This window comes from Delphinus delphis, chromosome 9, assembly GCF_949987515.2.
Source record: "Delphinus delphis chromosome 9, mDelDel1.2, whole genome shotgun sequence".
NCBI classification, from domain to species: Eukaryota; Metazoa; Chordata; class Mammalia; order Artiodactyla; family Delphinidae; genus Delphinus; species Delphinus delphis.
Window position 1 is genome coordinate 73996449 of NC_082691.1, and position 20731 is coordinate 74017179.

Here is a 20731-nt window from a genome sequence, read left to right on the forward strand (position 1 = left end):
GCATCCTTTCTTTACACTCCAGCACTTACTTGTGTTTTAAAGTCTTAGAATGACTTTAGAAAGCTTATCATTCTTAATAATCTTCCTACTCATATGGCACACCTACTGATTGGTTTAGATAGTCAAATGAGATGATATGAAACTTCTCTCTATAGTATAAAATGCCGTATTATTATCTTAATGATGATGTTGATTATAATGATGATGATAGGAAAGAGAAAATTATGTACTTTGGAGGTTTTGTTGCCCTAATATTTACATGCTGTTAAATGAACCACTTGCTGGGTATTGAGAGGAAGTTCTGGATTTATATCCTTACTTTGTCTTCAACTTTTGAGTACATTTAAAATGTATGAATTAAAAAGTAGGTGATTACCCACTATATTTACTTAGAAATTATGGCCATTATGTATACAGATATGTGCCTTGGGAAAGGATGGTAACTGACTTGAAGAAATCTCTGGTCTTACTGGGAAAAGTCTCTGAAACATTGGTTTGTATGAAAATTGCATGTGGAATTGTGTGTGCTGGGTCCTGGCTTCCTGGCTGAGTTGAAGTCTCCTCTGCTTTTCTCCTAATTGTCCTTTCAGTTGAAATTGGAATCCAATTAAAGCTTGTAACATATTTTTCTTCTTTTCTTCTCACTATTAATGATTTGAAAAAAAGAAGCTCTCCAAAAAACATACAAGAAATTATTTTCTTTTATCACCTGAGATTACATATTGTAAAATAATCTAGTAAATGATAGGGGAAGCATCTGAAATAGAAAAACAAATTCATTCTTTAATGGTTACGGTTCACCCATAATACAATTCTTAATGTTCAAGTTAAAAAAAAAAAAAAAGATGAGAAGAAACAGTTGGCATTCAGCTAACAATTGTGTTTGGAGATTTGTGCCTGACTTTGTTATTCTGAGCAAAGCCAGGTACCAGTCTCTTGGGATTATGTACAAAGGCAAGGAAAAAAGTGGACATGTACAAACCTCAAAGGTGACTGCTGGGTTAATAAAACAGCCTGTTTTCTGTTCACCCACTCTTGCTCTCAGTGTGCAAGTATATTAAAATATGTCAAAAGGAAAACCATTCGCTGTGCAAAAATAATTCAACTACAAGTCACAATTTCCAGCTGCTGGAGTGCCTTAGTGCATTTAAGTGCACTAACAAGTGACCCATACATCTCCCTGGATGAAAGTTGTATCCTCATTAAAGGAGAAACAAACACAAAATAGGAACAACTGTCACATAGAAAAACAGACCACAATAGATGCCGCATTTCCCTCAGTATGTTTCTGACTTAAGCTATCACAGACTGAAGAGCAGTGCTGTCCTAGAAGTCACCTCTTAAAAAGCTATGAAAGTAAAACGAGGAAGCTGCTAGAGGAACTGAATGTGTATCTGGAAAAACATTTTTTCTTTCTAGTCTCTATAAAATCTCTCACCACACAAGACATTGTAATAATGTGAAGTGGCTGGATTAAACAAACGTAGCCCAGGGAATTTAGAATTAATGCTCTAACATATCTTTAAATAACCCCTCTTAGATAAAGTCTGGTTTAAGCATTCATAAGATATCATACCAACCTTTGCTCTTCTGACTTTTCTCTAGAGAACTATATCATTAATATGAATCTGCAAAAAAAAAAAAAAAAAGAGGTTAATGTTGTTCAACTCTAATAATACTGTTCTTATTTGATTAGTATGTTGCATATTACTGTAAGGCAAAAATAAACATTGGATGCTCAGTGTGATAGCTCCAGTCCTCAGCACAGCAGGATATATTTTTAAAAAGCATATGCCTTCAAAAAGCAGATAATAATCTGGAACAATAAGGGAACAATATTTCAGAAAATGTACCTAATTACAAAATGTGGTACCAACAATTATTTCAAAGCTGGATAAGGCTCTCCTCTTGTATACAGGGACATCTTTGCTCAACGATTTTCGTAGCAGTTACCGGATATTATTGCAATTGCCTACTTTGTTGTGATTCTCAAACTAGAATGCAAGTTCTTCAAGGGCAAGATTTCTTATGTCATTTTTTTAATGTTTTTAGAACACCCATCTCACACAGCCCCTGGCACGTAATAGGAATTGAATAATTTAATTCGTTGGGTGGTTAACTTATTAAATATAGTTGTGCGGTTGATAATTTGTGTCCCCTTTTGAACTACCAACCCTTTCCTGGAAGAGAGCAGAAGAATTGTAAAGGGAAGGTGGATCTAGGAAGACATCAACAATTTCTGTGAAAACTTACAGTCCAGAAACAATGGATATACATATAGAAGAGCAGAACTACTCAACTCTGAACTATGCTTTAAACTCAAATATACAGAGCCATTATTAAAATGAAACTGAAGCCCAGTATAGGAGGAAAGATAATAAGGGATCAGCAAACCAAGCTAAATAAATTAAACTGGCCAGGCCCAGAACAACTATGTAAGCTTAGAACAAGGAAAGTATGTGAGGAACCTAAGTTAATGATAAGAATAACTTATTAAAAAATGGGAAATGATACATTTGGATACCAAGAACTAGTGAGCTTGATTTTTAGCCCCCGTGAAATTCAAAGCAGATTATTAAATATATAGTCTAGGAAGTCGTGAAAAATAAAGTGGAATTCGGTAGGAGATAGTATTGCATAAAATCAAAAGAGTATTGTATGAAAACAAAAGTTCTGGGTTCATGTTCTATATGTGTACCCTGGTTACTTTAGTGATTTCTCTTTTTTCTTATTTGTTGTGGAATAAATTGTGTCCCCCTCAAAAATATGTTGAAGTCCTCACCTCTGGTACCTGTAAATATGACCTTATTTTGAAACACTGTCTTTGCAGATGTAATTAAGGTGCAAGTTAAGATAAAGTCATACTGGAGGAGGGTGAGCCCTAAGTCTACATGTCTGGTGACCTGAAAGGAAGAGGAGAAGAGACACGGAGAAGACAGACACACCCGGAAGAACACCATGTGATGATGGAGGCAGAGACTGTAACTGTGCCAGGAAAGAAGCATGGAAATCTCCCTCTTGACTCCCAGGAAGGAAACACTCCTGCTGACACCTTGGTTTTGGACTTCTGGTCTCCAGAACTGTGAGAGAATAAATTTCTATTGTTTTAAGTGACCAAGTTTTTGGTAATTTGTTATGACAGCCCTACTAAACTAATATACCCTTCTATAAAATGAAATTAGTGATATATCTTCCTAAGGTGATTGTCAGGAAGACATCAGCAATTCTTAATTTCAGTGAAACATTTCACAAAGTTTCTTGTAATGCATTTACTAATAAAATCAATCTATGTGAGTTCAATTATGAGTTAGGTTCAAAGATGTTAAAACTGTCACTCCCAATGAGAGCTGACTAATAACTCAACATAAATCTAATGTTTTCAAAAAAAATCACTTATTGATACGTTGAAAATAGCTCTCAGGCCTTGGATGTCTATATTTTAGGGCTCTTGGAGGCAAATGGACAGAAGATGGGAAACTGATCTTGAGTAATATTTGTAATGGTGGACACAGGACCTTCATTCACCTGTTACTTTTAACACATTTAACAAGACTTAGAGAAATACACAGAATGGATGCTACTCAAATATAAGGAAAAAGATAAGTCGGAGAAATAACACTCACTGAAAAACAAACAACATTTAAAAATAAAATTCTTATTATCTTAATAATTATTTATTATTATAACAGTATAATTTAGTAATCACGATTAACAATTTAATAATTTAAACCACTAACAGTACTCCGAATAGTACTTGATACATAATAGATACTCAATAAACTACTATTATTATTAATAGCATTATAGCCTAGAATAATGGGTCAATCCCACTTAGGTGCAAAATACACAATATTTCATTTGGGTTCAAAATTATAAACGTATGTGAAGTGGGAAATATCTAGGTTCATCATAAATTCACATAAAATAGATTTGGACATTTCAGCTGACCAAAGTCTCAATCTGTCCAGTGTTTGTGTGGCCTCTAAAACATAAACAAAACTAAACAAACAACAAAGGTGAAAACTTGGGGTGAATTAATAGGTGTACGTAAGCCTGTGATAATTTGCAGAAGGGGGAGGTGAGAGGTTTGTTTTTCTAAAAGCAGCAATTCTCCTCTTTATATCTGACAACAGCCTACATGGTTTAGAAAGAAGAGAGAGTTCCAAAGGAGATGGAGGGTTTCTGCACATTCCCAGACAAATTTCAGGAAGATAAGAAGAGGTAGGCTCCCAAGGCATGCAAATCAGTGTCACACGAAGATCCGGGTGAAGGCCGGATTGCTTCAGTTGAAACACTGAAACAATTGAAGCTTCATAATAGTGGCATCTGAGAAATGCAACTGCTTTAAGAACCACCAGAGTCTCCCTCAGCTAAGACCAAAGGGTGCAAAGAATGACCACAGGCATTTGAGGGGCTAAAAGAAAGACACCAGTTAGGAAGAGAATTTGGAGCATATCACTCCCAAATATCCAAAGGAGACACCAAAAGTAAGGAGGGAGGGAAGACATTTGCCAGAGAATGAAGACAAAGGCATGAGAAGAGAAGCTCACACTGCCATGAGTTTTGGTGATATCCAAGAAAAGGGGACAAAGAAGGGCAGGTCTAATATTGTTAGTGTGACTTTTTGTTAATTAAACCTCTATCTCAAGGTTTTTAGGAACATTACATGCAATGGGGAACCTTCTGTATGTAAAATGTATTTTCTTAGACGTTGAGTAGAACACAGTGCCTATGATACTGATCATAGAAAGTAACTCGGGTTCTTTATACTTGAGTTCTTTCGATGCCAGGTTTCAGACAGCTTTGATTACTCACTGTACTAGTTCCTATCGATGCTGTAAAATAATTACCAAAACTTTGGTGGCTTAAAAAACACAATTTTAATTTTTTTCTCTTATAGGACAGACACTGAAATCAGTTTCCCTGGGCTAAAGTCAAGGTGTCAGCAGTGCTGGTTCCTTCTGGAGGCTCTAGAGGAGAATCCATTTCCTTCCTTTATTCAGATTCTAGAGGTTGCCCGTATTCCTTAGCTTGTGCCTCCTTCCTCCATCCTTAAAGTGGGGCACTCCAATCTCTGCTTCTGTGGTCACCTGTCCTTCTCCCTGACTCTGACTTCTGCATCCCTCTTATAAGTACTGTGGTGATTACATTGGGCTCACTCTGATAATCCAGGATGATATCTCTGTCTTAAGATACTTAACTACATCTGCAAGGTCCATGAAAGCATAAGCTAGTTTTGCTTGTTTCACAAACACTTATAATGCTTTTTATTGGCCAGCTGCTTTCCTAAATGCTTTACATTATTAACGCATTTAATCTGTATGATAGCCCTAGGAGGTAGGAATTATTATAATTCCCATTTCACTGGTGAGAAAACTGAGATACAGAAAGGATAAGTTACTCACAGATAGTTTGGTGTTTATTTAGAGGCAGTATGAATCCAAATAATACCTCTTAGCTGGGTGGCCTTGATACAGTGTTTTCTCTGGGAAAACCCTATTTTATATAGTTGTTATAAGGATTAAATAAAATAATGTATATAAAATAGATAGCACAGTTGTTCATTCAAAATGTACTCATTACAAGGTAAATGATAAAATAAATAAATATATCAGAAGCATTGACCGAAACAAAAACCAACCCAAAACAGGAAAAGAAGAATAAGCGTGATTAAGGATTGGAAATGCTATGATCTGGACAATGATAGTTTAGCTTGGAGAAGAAAAGAATTATGGAGACATGATAGCTGTCTTGAAACATGTGATGAGCTTTCACGTGAAAGGGGAAGTAGATTTATTTTAATGTTCCTCCATAAAACCAAACTAAAACCTAAAGGTAGAAATTACAGGGTGATACAATCTGGCTCAAAAAAAGTGAAAGGGACTTCTCTGGCAGTCCAGTGGTTGGGACTTCGCCTTCCAATGCAGGGGGTACAGGTTTGATCCCTGGTTGGGGAGCTAAGATCCCACATGCCTCGAAAAAACCAAAACACAAAACAGAAGCAATATTGTAACAAATTCAATAAAGAATTTAAAAATGGTCTACATTAAAAAAAAAAGAGAGAGAAAGATCTAATAATTAGAGCAATCCACCAATGGAAAAGTCTGCCTCAGAATTGTAAGCTTTTAGTCCGTTGGAATGTTCAAGCACAAGCTAAGTGACTTTCTGTAGTATATAAAATATGGAAAGGATTTCAATAATGAGAGGGACATTAGAATACATTCATGCATTTATTCAGCAAATATTTACTGAACATATTCTGTGTGTACCGCCTGTAAGGCCCCTTACAACTCTGAAAATAATAGAATCTCCTATTCTATGAACGAACAAATAAGAACACATGTTACAAAAATAGACATAATTTCAGGCTGATTCCCATTGGATTTACTGATTCTTCAGCTCCCAGGCTCTCTGGCTGGTCTGGTGTGATCTGCAGTAAGCCTTTATTTTCACAATCACTTATCACTAGTCACAGGGAGACTTTTTCTGCACTAAAGAGTCAGTTTTTAATAGGAAAAATCACTTATTTTGCATTCTGATAGCAGGGGCTTTTCTTAAAAGGAGAGAAGAGAATTTTATTCCACATTACTTACTTTACTTTTCCTTTCAGCCTAGGCAAACAAATATAATAATAACCAACCTCTTTTAATCCAAAGAAGGGGAAAAGATGGGACCCTTCTCATTGGATCTGAGGCATAAGCCACTTTGGAACAGTCTGTGCTTTGTCATTGTCTCCAGCAAAGATATGCAGAGACTTTACTCACTCTCGTGGACCCACAAATAAATTAATTATGGTAAAAATCTATTAAGTCTGATTTTTCCTGGGAATTATTAAGAAGTTGTCTACCTACCTCTCACCTAATCTCTCTGGCTAAGGGAGATTGCTTTTGGAGAATTACCTGAATTACACAGGTAATCCAAGAAAGTCTCCAGCCACGGAGCAGAATGTGCCCAGTGTCTACACCACCCGTATGACACTTCATCACACAGCACCCACTAGCATTTATTATACAGCTGTTAGTATGTGTCAGAATTGACCAGATAATTGGATAGCCCTCTATTTGATTTTTGGTGCTTATAATATTTTCTTTGCAGAAGACACAAAGCACGGATAATAATAACCCTAATACAAGTGGACATTTAATGAGCTCTTACTATGTGATGGTCACATCATATAAACCATCATAGGCAATCCTTTCAACACCCTGTTGAGCAGGTATCACCTTTATCCTTGTCTAACGAATGTGATGAGGTCAAGATTAAAATACAAAGGGACATGCTCTTGAGCTCCCATTGACTGATAAACCACAACATTTAACTACCTCCCTAACAAAGATAAATAAGTTAGCAAAGTAATTACATGTCTGTATTTAGATATCTTTTACAAAAATAAACAGTGTGCCAAAGATGGGGTTAGAACCTAGTTCTCCAGACTATTGCCTAATTTAAATATGAAAACCACTGTCAGCCCCCATGGGCTAGCGACATCACTGAGTTATTAAACATCAGGCAAGAGCCAGTATAGGTAAGAACATTTTTAAAATATGGTAAATTTTATTCTCTTCCCCTTCAAAATGCCTCAAGTCACTCGTATACATTATGGACCTCACTGGCCTGAAAATTCTCAGTTGAGGGAAAAAGAAATCCAAAATCCTTGAATTATAAGAGCACTAAAAAAATCTAAAATGATAACTATTTTGTCCATTTAACACCAAAAGATCAACTGATTTTTATTTTTTACTTGGAGTTGGCCTTTATTTAACCCATGGCATGCCAAAGTTATGGCCTGAAGCAATTTTTTCAGTGAATGCCTTGACTTGGGACAAGAATAGACATCTCTGCCTCTGAATCATTGTTTTATACCACTGCTGATGGTCAGTCTAACAAAGAAAAAACATTCCTCAACATGTAAAGAACACTAAAACTTTCTGTTCAATTATGTGTTTCCTCCATTTCAAATACATTCAGAACTGTAAAATATTTGCAAATTCCAAAATAATATGCATTATTCAGAGTTATTAAGCTCTTCACTAAAATGTTTGTGCTCAATTATACATTAAAGATAACCAACTGACTGTGTCTGCATTTTTAAAAAGTTACAACAGTTTCTTTTGATCACTTGGCTGCCTGCTGGCATCGTTTCCTAATGGAGAAATTAATTTCAAGGCATTCTGGTGCCTCTTTTACCCCCCAGATAAGTCCTGCACCTATACACAATTGTTCAGGTCTATCCCATTATTTTGAAAGTAATAAATGAGGTATAGTTAAAGTATTTAGACATGATTAGTATAGTCTAACAGTCCTTCTCTAACAAAAACAAATTTAATAGTTGCATATTATGAAAGATTACAATACCAAAGAGAAAAGTCCAAAAGTACAGTAGGAGGTATCTAATTTAGGGATTAAGAATTTATGGTGATAAGGACTGTGAGGCATCTCTGTGAGTTATCCAGGGAGAATGCAGATTCTCTGCAGGTTTTTAATGATATAAACAGCTATATTTCTGAGCGGGCATAAATAGGATCCTGGTTACGGGTAGGCAGCATAATAAAATAAAATAATAGTGTAGGAGAAGTAGATCTAATCTGGCTCAAGGATGTCTAGAAGAAACTGTTCAACAGCAACTATGTTTATATGAACATAATTTAATAGTAGCACAAGTCTTCTATTGTGTATCATCTCACATATTTTTATTTCCTGGGCAGAATCAATCTTTAGAAATCCACACACAAAAAATATCAATATCACCATACGTTGAAAATTTGCTAAGCACTTTGTATCTACTATCTCCTTCAACAGTTTCAATACGCCTATTTATTAATGCTCTTTATTGTTATCAAATGGAGAAACTGAAACTCAATAATCACAAGTAATTTGTCCCATGCTACATATTTAGTAAGTTGAATATTAAATTCATATCAGTTTGACTTCAAAATATATGCTTCCAAACTCCTGTATTATACAGCAAAATAGTCTTAGCAATAATTGAGAAAAACACAAATCCACCCACTACAGTAGGTCAGGAAAGAGAAATGAGTTAAGACTACTAAAAGGATACATGATTATTATCTGTAAATGATACAAATAGCTATATAGAAAACCTAAGAAAAACCAACAACAACCAAAAAAATTGTAAATAACAAGAGTTTAAATACAATGAATTTTTTAAAATCTTAATTACGTGCACAAACTTATGAATATACTTTAAAACCCACTGAATTGAACACTTTAAGAGAATGAATTTTATAGTATGTAAATTGTATCTCAATAAAAGTTAAAAAATAAATGATTATACTACCAGTTAATATGAGAGAAAGCGGGTGAAATAAGAACTATTCATTGATGGTATAAATGTAAATTAGAATTTTTTTTCTAGAGAGTAATTAAGCTTTGTTTATCAAAAGTCTAGTTATTATAAATAAATAAATGTCTAAAAATGCATTCTAGGAAACTAATTGGAGATGCACCATTAGATTTATACACAATAATATTCATTCAATAATACTTATTATTTATAACAGTTCCCCCGAAAAGAATTAAAACAATGGAAGCTATACAAATCCAGGAACTTCTAAATTTACTTCAATATATCCATAAAAAATCATGCTTCAGAATAATTACATTGAAAATGCTCACAATGTTAAGTGAAAATGGCAAGATACAAATAAAATAAAGGTTAAAAAGAAATTAGAGCTATAATAAATGGTATGAGAGAAGAGGATTTTTTGCAAAAATATATTGATAAAAGAAGTTGATATGAAGGCATAGTTGGGTCTAGGAATGAATTAGTTCATTTGCTGGTGGGGAATAGTTGTCACCGGAGTAACAGAGGGTCAAGGAATTGTAGCTTGTTCTGTGTATAACCCCTAAATGTTAGGGAAAGAGATGGGATTGCTGCTCTGCATCACCTTCCCTCAGATACACCAAACGTACTCTCCCCATGGAGCCTTTGCAAAGGCTGTTTTCTCTTCCTGGAAATTTCTTCTCCTAGATTTTAACTTGGCTGGCTCCTGACGCACATTCCACATACATGTTGCCACTTAAAAGTCATTTAGTAAACTGTAAGGTCTTTTCTGCCCACCTAAAGCAGCATGGTCATCACCTGGGAATTTTTTGGGAAGTCAGAATTTCATGCTCTACCCAAGACCTACTGAATTCAAATCTGTAGTTTAATATCATCCCCAGGTGATTCTCGTGTACACTAAAATTTGAGAAGTACTGATTTTATAGTCTATGATAGAGACCCCATACCAATTCCTTCATCATTTTCTTCATAGCTCTTATGCATCTCTAAAATTCCCTCTCCTTCCTACATGTAGTTCCATTAGGACAAAAATCTTTTTGTCTTTTTGCCTGTATCCTTAGTTCTCAAAATCATTCTTGATGCACAGTTGGAACACAGTGAATATCTGTTGAATGAAAGCATAGGATGGGGAGAGGGATACCTCAGTGATTTTCATTGAAGAAATATACTATTTCATGTTTCCTTAATTATCTAAGTTACTCTGTCTTTCAAACCTTCCTATTGTATATGGAGACAAAAGCTATTGGATAAATATTCCAGTCCAAGACATCATGTGAAAATAATATTTGTTGGTGCATAATAAATCCTATCTAATAACTTTCTGAAGAATAACCAATATTAGCATGTATAAAATAAAAGGAGGTTTCTAAAAGTTAAAACTAGAATTACCAAAGGACCCAGCAATTCCACTCCTAGGTAAATACTCAAAAGAACTGAAAACAGCTGTTCAAACAAAAATTTGGACATGAATGTTAATAACAGCATTGTTCATAATAGCCAAAAAGTGGAAACCATCCAAAAGCCCATCAATGGATGAATGGATAAGCAAAATGTGTTTTATACATACAATGGAATATTATTCAGCCATAAAAGGGAATGAAGTACTGATACCTGTTACAACGTGGATAAACTTTGAAAATATTAAGTGAAAGAAGCCAGACACAAAAAAGGCACATATTGCTTGATTCCATTTATATGAAATGTCCAGAAGAGGCAAATCCACAGAGAGAAAAAGCAGATTAGTAGTTGTCAGGGGCTGGAGAGAAGGAGGAATGGGGAGCCTGCTTAATGGGTATGGGGTTTCTTTTGGGGGTGACAGAAATGTTTTGGAATTAGATAGTGGTGATAGTTGCACATTATTGCGAATGTACTGTAAGTCACTGAATTGTACAGTTTAAAATGGTGAATTTTATGTTATAGGAATTTTATAAATAAATAAAAGTAAATTACTATTTTAAAATGTAGTATAGCATAAATGTATTGACTTGCTACCAAGAAACTTTGTGCTACAGACTCACTTATTTCAGGGGTCAGAGTTCCAAATGATTAATATTATGTGATGATTACCTCTGCCAGACAGATAAAGCAGGGAAATAAGGTAAACGAAATGAGTCTGGGATTTGCCTAAGCCAGGACTCAGATTCCTTTGATTCTCGGCTAAAAGCCCTGATTGGCCCAAAAGGTCAAATGGAAAGGAAAAAGCAGTCAAGAATAAATCAGTAAAATAAAAAATTCATTTAAATTTAGCTATTGGGAGGAAAGGAAATAACCTTCCTTTCTTCTACTAAAGAGAAAATTGACAACCTAATTTTCAGAACAGGTAACAGATGTATGGCTATAGCAAGGTGCCCAGAATTTCTTCTCTACTGGGAAATGTTGGAAATAAATTTAGGAGGAGCCTTCAGACTTACTGAAGCCACTGAAGTTGTAATTGTTGTTACAATTGCTAGGGTTTATTAAAGATCATCAGGAACCTTGACATTAAAAAAGTGTTTAGATAGATAAGACCCCTGTTTGCACTTTAAGTCTTTACTGTTAATTACATGTTGCTGTGACTAAGCACTTCAAAAGTGACTTTTATGAACTGTGCTATTATTTAATTTAATAATAACTTCGAATAAAGTCACAGGTTAACAAAAGTTCATTAGTAAGTTAAATGTTTGGAGCTCAGAAAGCATTTCCCCACAGATCAATGTTAGCCATGGTTGTTGAGCTGTACATCCATGGGGTACAAAGGAACAGGTAATCGATACACACCTGCACCAACAGTACTAAAGAGTACAACACACACATAAAAAGATTTCGTGGAAACATTCATTCAGCATTCTGGGACCAAGACCATCTCTTCCCTCCACTGCATTACTGATGCTTATTCATTCATTCATCATTCCATCACTCATTTAACAAGCATTGGTAGTGCCTGCTATGTGCCAGGCCCCTTGACAAGTTGTCTCCCTTTCCATCTGCCAGGTAGCAGACTTTCTTCAACTTGGAGTAAGTACCTTGTGGCCTAGCTTATAAACTCCATCATGGTGCGGGTCCCTCTAGGGGCAAAGATGAGACTCTAGGGTTAAGGTGACATAATGAGGGCTGGGAATCAGTAAAACAAGGTGATGGCATAAGAACCATCCACCAACCAAGCCGTCTATACCCTTGTCCCCATTCACCACACCGTGGCCACATTGGCTTTACAGTAGGAAAGCCCTAGGAGATGATACCAATAAAGGTCAGTTAGATAAAGGATGCTTTTTCCTGTTTCACTCTCCCATACAGCAGTGATCAGGAGTGGGAAATGCCAGGAATAGTGTTAAAGCCAAACAGGTATGAGGACTGAGACCTAAATATTTATTTCCTTCCTATCTCATTACCTGAGAGCACAGACATAAAAGAATAAAGGAGAAGGAAAATCATTTATAGATGTATATCCATAGGTTTCAGTGTTGTACATCGGGAATTGTTTGAAACAAAAATATTGGTTTTCTTGTAACTGTTGAACTCATATCATTAAGGAATCACGAGTTACCAACTAACAAAGATCACCACCTAGTGGCCCCAGCAGGATAATTGCACTTGAACAAAGTGCATTGAAATTCAAAAATGTTGGGGTTTGTTACAAGAATGTAACATAACATTGAAGCTCCTTTTGTCTCTTGGACTCCAACCTCCCGTTTTCCTTTCATACTTGGTCTCTTCTAGTTTATAATTCTAAATAGTCAGTTATCTTTATTTTAATCTTTACAATTAGCTGTCTACTTTGTCACATTTTGAGTTCCTCTTCTTTCATTTTATGCCATAAGCCCCTATGAGTCTTATATGAGGTCAGTTTCCTTAAACATCACTTTTGTCATACCACTTCCCTATCAAAAGCTTGAATGCTTAAGTGAATCCTGTTGTAATCTTTAACAAGCTTGGTCTAACCCACATAACCCCACACTCCACTTAGTAAATGTATTGCCTGCCCCTTAGGCTACTTTCCTCACTGTTGTTTCACAACCTCCAAATCTCAGACACAACCACGCTTTTACCTATCACTGAGTACACAGATCCAACTCAAACTCCACCTTTTCTATTAGTTTTCACCTACTACCCCTGCCAAGCTCACTTCTTTCTTCTCTAACTTCCTACATTCATGGTTATTACCACTGTTTACTATTTAATTATTTTCTAATTGCTTTATGTCTGCAAAGAATGTTCCATAGCTTCTTTTTTTTTTGGCTACGTTGGGTGTTCGTTGCTGTGCATGGGCTTTCTCTAGTTGTGGCAAGCAGGGGCTACTCCTCGTTGCAGCGTGTGGGCTTCTCATTGAGGTGGTTTCTCTTGTTGAACAGCATGGGCTGTAGGTGCGCAGGCTTCAGTAGTTGTGGCGCGTGGGCTCAGTAGTTTTGGCTCTTGGGCTGTAGAGTGCAGGCTCAGTAGTTGTGGTGTACACGTTTAGTTGCTCCGCGGCATGTGGGATATTCCTGGAGCAGGGCTTAAACTGGTGTTCCCTGCATTGGCAGGAGGATTCTTAACCACTGTGCCACCAGGGAAGCCCCGTTCTGTAACTTAAACATGTCTGTATCTCCCACAAACCTCAGCATGGTTTTAAACATAACATAGAATGCAATAAATAAATGATTTATTTAGAAAAGGATAGAGAAGAATTCCTGTAATTAAAGTGCTTTTGGTGGTCTGGTAGTGGGGAACAAGGGAAGAGGAGGGAGAATAGAATGCGGAAAGGTTGCCGGAATTATACCCTATGAATTGAAAAATGTTAATTCTATCCTCCTTTATCATGTAAAATAGCAGTGACAAACAGAAAAGTATCCCTCAAAATGCCAGGATAAAGACACAGACCTACTAGAGCATGGACTTGAGGATATGGGGAGGGGGAAGGGTAAACTGTGACAAAGCGAGAGAGAGGCATGGACATATATACACTACCAAACGTAAGGTAGATAGCTAGTGGGAAGCAGCCGCATAGCACAGGGAGATCAGCTAGGTGGTTTGTGACCACCTAGAGGGGTGGGATAGGGAGGGTGGGAGGGAGGGAGACGCAAGAGGGAAGAGATATGGGAACATATGTATATGTATAACTGATTCACTTTGTTATAAAGCAGAAACTAACACACCACTGTAAAGCAATTATACTCCAATAAAGATGTTTAAAAAAAAAGTAATCATAGATGCACATAATAAGTCAGCTGCCAGAATATTAAATCAGTATATTCATACAATAATAAATTAGAAATTTAAATTGAAAAAAAATGCCAGGATACATTTAAACTAATATTTCAAAATATGTAGAACAATTTAATCATGGAAGTTTGCAGTAGAGTATAGTTGCTTTGGGTGCAGCCAGTGACAGGAGCTCACTTCACAGATAAAAAGAAGAGAAACACAGAAGAAAAAGAAATTGTTATTTAAAAGGTAATGAAATGTTAACTTGCATTCTAAGGTAAGACAACGTTTTAATTCTTGGGTAGCAGCAGAAAATCTGCTCCAGGGATATGAATTACAGACAGATTAGGCAGCTGCACACTTGGAAATAACAGGACCAGGAGAAAGTTCTCTGCACTCAAACTCTGGCATACAATTCAAACAACTTCGAATGTGAACAGAAATATTTTACTCCCAAAATGTGAATAATAAAACAAATAAAATATTAAATAATCTACTCAAATGAAGTCTGCAGAATAAGTAATGTGAACTTGAAAAATCTCATTAAGTGACACCAGAATTCTATTTCTAGTGCAACTGCAAGTAGTTTTATAACGAGGCTTCCAGTAAAATAATTAGACTATTTTAAGGGGTAGCAGCTGATTCTATCTTGAGGAGAGAGAGAAAAAAATGTCTCTCCTATGTAAATCTCCCCCTCCCCAATTCCTTAATTTGACACTTTCAAAGGGATTAAAAAAGGACAATTACTTATATGCTGTATATATACTTCTATTTCACCACAAAAGAGTGATACATATGCAAGGCCTTGTGCAAGATACTGTAGAGGGAAACAAAGAATATAAATGCCAGAGACCCTGCTCTCAAGTTTCTTACTGGGGCAAGAAGGCCTATACAATTTAAAATTTAACAGATAGTAAAAACTTCCATGGTAACTTTTAAGTAAGTATACCACATATTATGCAGATAGTCTATATTTTCATACTCAACAAATATTAAAGGCTCACAATTAGCAAGATGTTATATTAGTCATTTGGGAATAAGAAGTAAATCAATTACACAACTGACCCTCAAAAGCAATATGTCTAACAAGAAATGTATTGAGGTACATTAAATAGGGCAAGAGAGTACTTGATAGAAGAGGCAGAATTTGTGATTCATCTTATTGTACAGGTATGGTTTAAATATGCAGGGTTGGGAAGTATTAGAGAAAGCATTCCAGGCAGAGATTTTATCATGTGCAAAGGCACAGATGAATATGAGAACATTAATTTTTTTACTGGGATATACAGAAAATGTGAAATGAAACACTGAGAAATTATATTGGAAAGCTAGATTGGAACAGGAATATAGAAGACAGTCAATTCCAAGCTTAAGAATTTGACTTTAATCTAGCAAAGAAGGAGTCTTGAAATTTTGAGCAAGAGAGGGACACAATCACAGTTGTGCTTTAGGGCAATTAATCAGATGACAATGCATGGAATGGCCTTGAGTGTGGAGACATGGGGAATCCATTAAGAGGCTATATTACATTAGTTTAGAGAAGAAGTAAAGTTGGTGGTATATGTAGTGACCAGGACAAAATGGAAGAGAATTCCAAGACATCCTACAGAGATAAAATGAACTGAGACTTGGTTGATTAGATCAAATATGAACCAAGAGAATCATCTCAAAGATAATGCCATTTAGGGAAACTAAGAACAGAAGCGGGGTAAGGTTAGTATCTATGGAGAGTTGATGACTTCATTCAGACATAGTTTTCAGCTTGAAGTGCCTTTCAGAATGAAATATCCAGACGGGAATTACAATGTAGGACAATTGAGATCAGAGATTAAAGTTGTAGATTTGGAAAACAACCAGAGTGAGTATAAAAGAACTGAAAAAACTGAAATCTCAGACCTTGTACAAAAAGCAGCAAGAAGAGCTAATTTGATACCACAGAAACCTATTAACGAAAATAGGAAGCTCATAAGAAAGGGTGAGTAGAAACAGTTAGCTCTCCATGTCCCCGCTCTGCATTTAGTCCTCTTCCAACATGGTAGGAGGTAGGAAATTCATTCTTTAGAGAAATTAAACCAAGTGTACAAAAGTATTTCCCAATAAGAACATCACAGGAAAAAAACTTAAAGTAAATGAGACAATGTATATGGGGGGGGGAGTAAAAGAAAAAAATAAATAAAGCTTGAAATTAGCCTCAGAGTGATAAAAGAATATATTTTATATATTATATATTTTATAATATATATAATACATAATATATTATATATTTTATGAAATAAAAATCAGGATGCACTAAAAACAGAAAAAATCAATTTCAACTAACTAAATAAATATGAGACTATCCAAAATGCAAAAATAAAGGAGTGATGGATATAGGAGAGGAAAAAAATAAGAATTCTTAGTTGTTTACACTAGGTAAACAACAAGGAATTCTAGAAAGAAAAAAGAGGGGTAGGTAAAATGATCAAAGAATTAATAAATAAAATTCCCTAGAACTGAAGCTCATCAATTTCCAGATTGAAAAGGCCCTCGTGAACCTATCAAAGGAATGACAAAGTCACACTATCAAGAAATTTCAGTGAAAAAGAGTTAGAACTCCAGATGGGCAGATGGAATTGGTATCAGTAACCTAGGAAGCTAGAACACAATGGAGGTATGATTCCTTCAAAATCTGAGGGAAAATGACTTTTGGTCTAGAAATCTTTACCAAGTTAGTTCTTAGGCCTAGGTGTCAGGGTCAAAAAAAATCTTACAAACACGTGAGATCATGAAATTTCATTTCCTTACATACTCTTCTGACCACTACTGAATAACGTACTTTAACCAATTGTGGAAGTATACCAAGAAAAAGGAGATTAGGATTCAAAAAATAAAAGCTGGGGCTCCAACCCTAGAGTAATAGTTTAGCTAGATATAAAATTTTACATTATAATTATTTTCCCTCCACTACTCCATTATCTTATGGCCTCTATTGTTGCTGATGAGAAATCTTCAATTATTCTAATTCTCGTCCCTTTTAAGGTAATCATTCTTTTCTCTCTACTAGCTTTAAATATTTCTGCTTTATATAAGATGTTCTGCTGGGTATGTATTTAAGTTGGTTTAACTTCCTGAATATGGGGAATGTGACTTCAAACTAGTATGTTCACAGCTTCAGTTTTATCGGCCATTTGAATTTTGCTTCAGAGCATGTTTAGTTTGTGTTTTTAAAAAGCTATATATCCTTTTTGAGTTACCTCTTTTTTAGTAGTTCATCTTCTTATCTTTTCCTGGCTTTGGTTTTATATTTTGAAAGGCCTTATAAACCCAAAGACTATACAAATATTAAAATAGGTAAAAAAGACTAGTTCAACCAAAAAAACCCAAAATGTTATTTAAAGTCAAGTGAGTAAAGAATAATACAGGTATGTAGGTGACTGGGCTTGAGAAGGCAACCTGTATAACATGAGGTAAGAGTTGTTACTGAGAGATATAAGGGAAACAAGCATAAATTTACATTTTCTTTCTCATATGTTGCCTTTACATTGGCATACCATATTTTACTAAGCATACAGAGAACATCAAATGTAATTTGTGTAGTGAAAGTAATATAATTGATTCCCAAGACTAACCAATAAAGTGGTGAAAGAACAAGATCTAGAACACAACCCTTTTTCTAAGGTGTTTTTCTTGTTAGCTTTGTGGTTCCTAATATTTTTACATATTTATAATTTCTGAGGCCAATTCTTAACCAAACTGAGAAGAAGAAGAAAGTTATTGTCATTCCCCCAGATGTCTTTTCCTGATGTACTTTTTCCCTTCAATGGTGGTTGTCTAACACCTTCAATTCCCAGTGTTCTCCTTGCCCTCACACTATGATGTTCATGATTCAATATTTTTTTCTGCATTCTTGTTTATATCACCATATTCCTACTACCACAAATGCAAGAACACACACACACACACACACACACACACACACACACATTTGCTTGACAAATTCCTTTCTGCTCACTTACTAATTTGAAGCCCTATCCACTAGAAGTCTCCTCAGACTAATCAAGTGTAGGTCAGGGCTGTTATTTTCTTTTGTTAGTTCCCTGTAGTTTCACTAATATTGCCCTATCACAGAATGCTGGCATTTTGTTTTCTTATGCATTCATTAGCTAGACTATGAATTCCATGAGCACTGAAACCTAACCTGTCTCTTTCACCGTTGCCAACTAGTACAGCATGACAAATATGTAAGCAAATGGAAGGAGTTCTATCGAATGCAGAGAGAAGGAAGTGAAATTGATAATGTGGTAACCTACAAGAAAAACTAATGCTCTATATTTAAGACTTGGTGAAAATCCAGTGAAGAGACTTATAAGGGACAAGTGGTCAGAATTCTGAGTTTAAAAAAGAGTTTAAAAAATATGTAAACTGTCCAGATATTCATTCCAAATTTATCACGCATCGTTGTTTACATTCCTTTCTAAGATGCCAAATGATTAAAGAAAAATTAAAAAGTGATGAATCTCTAAACACAAAAGACTAGGACAGGAAACATTAGTCAGTAGAGATTTTATCAAATTTTTAAGAAAGAAACAAAAGGAGGGATTGTAAAAAGTTTTGTTATGAAAAGTCTATATAGTCTATATTTCAATTTATAGAAAAACCTCATTAATTTAAAAGTAATGGAAAACCATGCAGAAGCAATAATATATTTGAATTCTAGAATTGAATCATAAATTTCTATGTTATCCATCTAATATTCCACATGTTAGAAGGGGACTTAGAAGTTGTCCATCTCATATTTCATATAATAAAAGATTTCCACAAAGTGCTTGAAAACTGTCATGCAACCCTAACCCTAACTCTAACCCTAATTGTTGTGATTGGGCAACCTTATTGGTTTCAGACCAATCAAATCTCTATCACTTAACAATCCTTCATAGTTATAATACAACCACCAAGGCTAAGAAAAGTCTTTTGACTTTATGCAAAGTTTATCCATTTCCTCATATAGTATAGTTTATCATGGTATCTCTTCTGAAAAATTCACTTCATAAGAATTATTAAAGTGCTAAAAATGGAATATAACACCCCAGACATAAGATGACCAATTTAATTGTGGTGGAAATGTACATTTCCTCATTCTGTGTGCCATATCTATTCATATAACCACTATTAGTGTTTTGTAATTTCCTTTTTTCTCTCTCTCCCCCCCCAACCTTCTGTCTGTCTCTCCTGTGACATCATATGGTTGATTTATATTGAAAAGATCGACAAATTGAGATTTTAAAATAACGATGACCTGGGTTTAAATTTGGACTCTACCACTTACTAGCTTAGGTTAGTTAATCTTTCTTTAAATTTCTTTTTATTTTCCCTCATCTTAGAATGAAGTTTCAGAAAGACAGGGGTTTTGCATGTTTTGTTAACTGCTGCATCCCAACACTTAAAACAGTTATTGGCACTTAATAATTATTTGTTACATAAATAAATGAGTGAATGAATAAATATATAAAATGAGAATAGTAACTCAGTCACAGGTTTGTAGTGAAGAGCAAATAGTTATAGATACAATATATATTTCATAATATAATTTCACACCAGTGATAACTATGACTCCATAGCCCATATTTGCAACCAACTAGTGGACAGCTCCACTTATGTACCACAGGCACATCAGACATATCATTTGTAAAATTGTTCATTTAGAGCTAAACTATGTGTCTCCAGTCCTACTGTCTCTACTCTGTACATTATTTCTCAAAGATGTCCCTTTATCTTTCCTTTTGCCAAGCCTTGCCTAGATCAAAATTTCCCAAAATGTATTATGAACACTAATTTAACTATATGACATAACTGTATGGCCAAACTTTCCTTTTCCTTTAGTAGAATTTACATCAGTGTGTATTAATACAAATTTGTACCCAGTACATTAAGACCCATGATCTCATTTATAGTATTGTTTATGTACAGCAAATTTTTTAGGTAAGTTTATTTACAACTAATTTTGAAATATGCAATAGATGATAAACAGATATGGCTGTGCTTTCAGACCATCTGTAAGTGGGGTCAATATGCCATCAGTAAGTCATCCAAACCCTCATGCAAATAATTTATAAATATCTTGGAAAGGTTAAAAACAAGGACAGGGCACTAAGATCAGCCACTACAGACTTTTTTCTTGGATAATATGGATCCACTAATCAAGACTGGTCTGTTAATCAGTTAAAATGAATTAACAATATCATCATTCAGTACATATATCTTCACTTTGGCCACAAAGATATCATGAAA

At 35.1% G+C, this 20731-nt stretch overlaps 1 protein-coding gene across 7 annotated transcripts in view; it reads right to left on the reverse strand.

Moving 5' to 3' along the window:
* TFEC (transcription factor EC) overlaps positions 1 to 20731 on the reverse strand; it is a 668004-nt gene that overhangs the window by 155478 nt on the left and 491795 nt on the right. For all 7 annotated transcript variants that reach the window (XR_009520665.1, XM_060020780.1, XM_060020779.1 and 4 more), the window contains one exon: positions 1581 to 1628. The gene's annotated coding sequence lies outside the window, so the exon portion shown is untranslated. The remainder of the gene's footprint in view (positions 1 to 1580; positions 1629 to 20731) is intronic.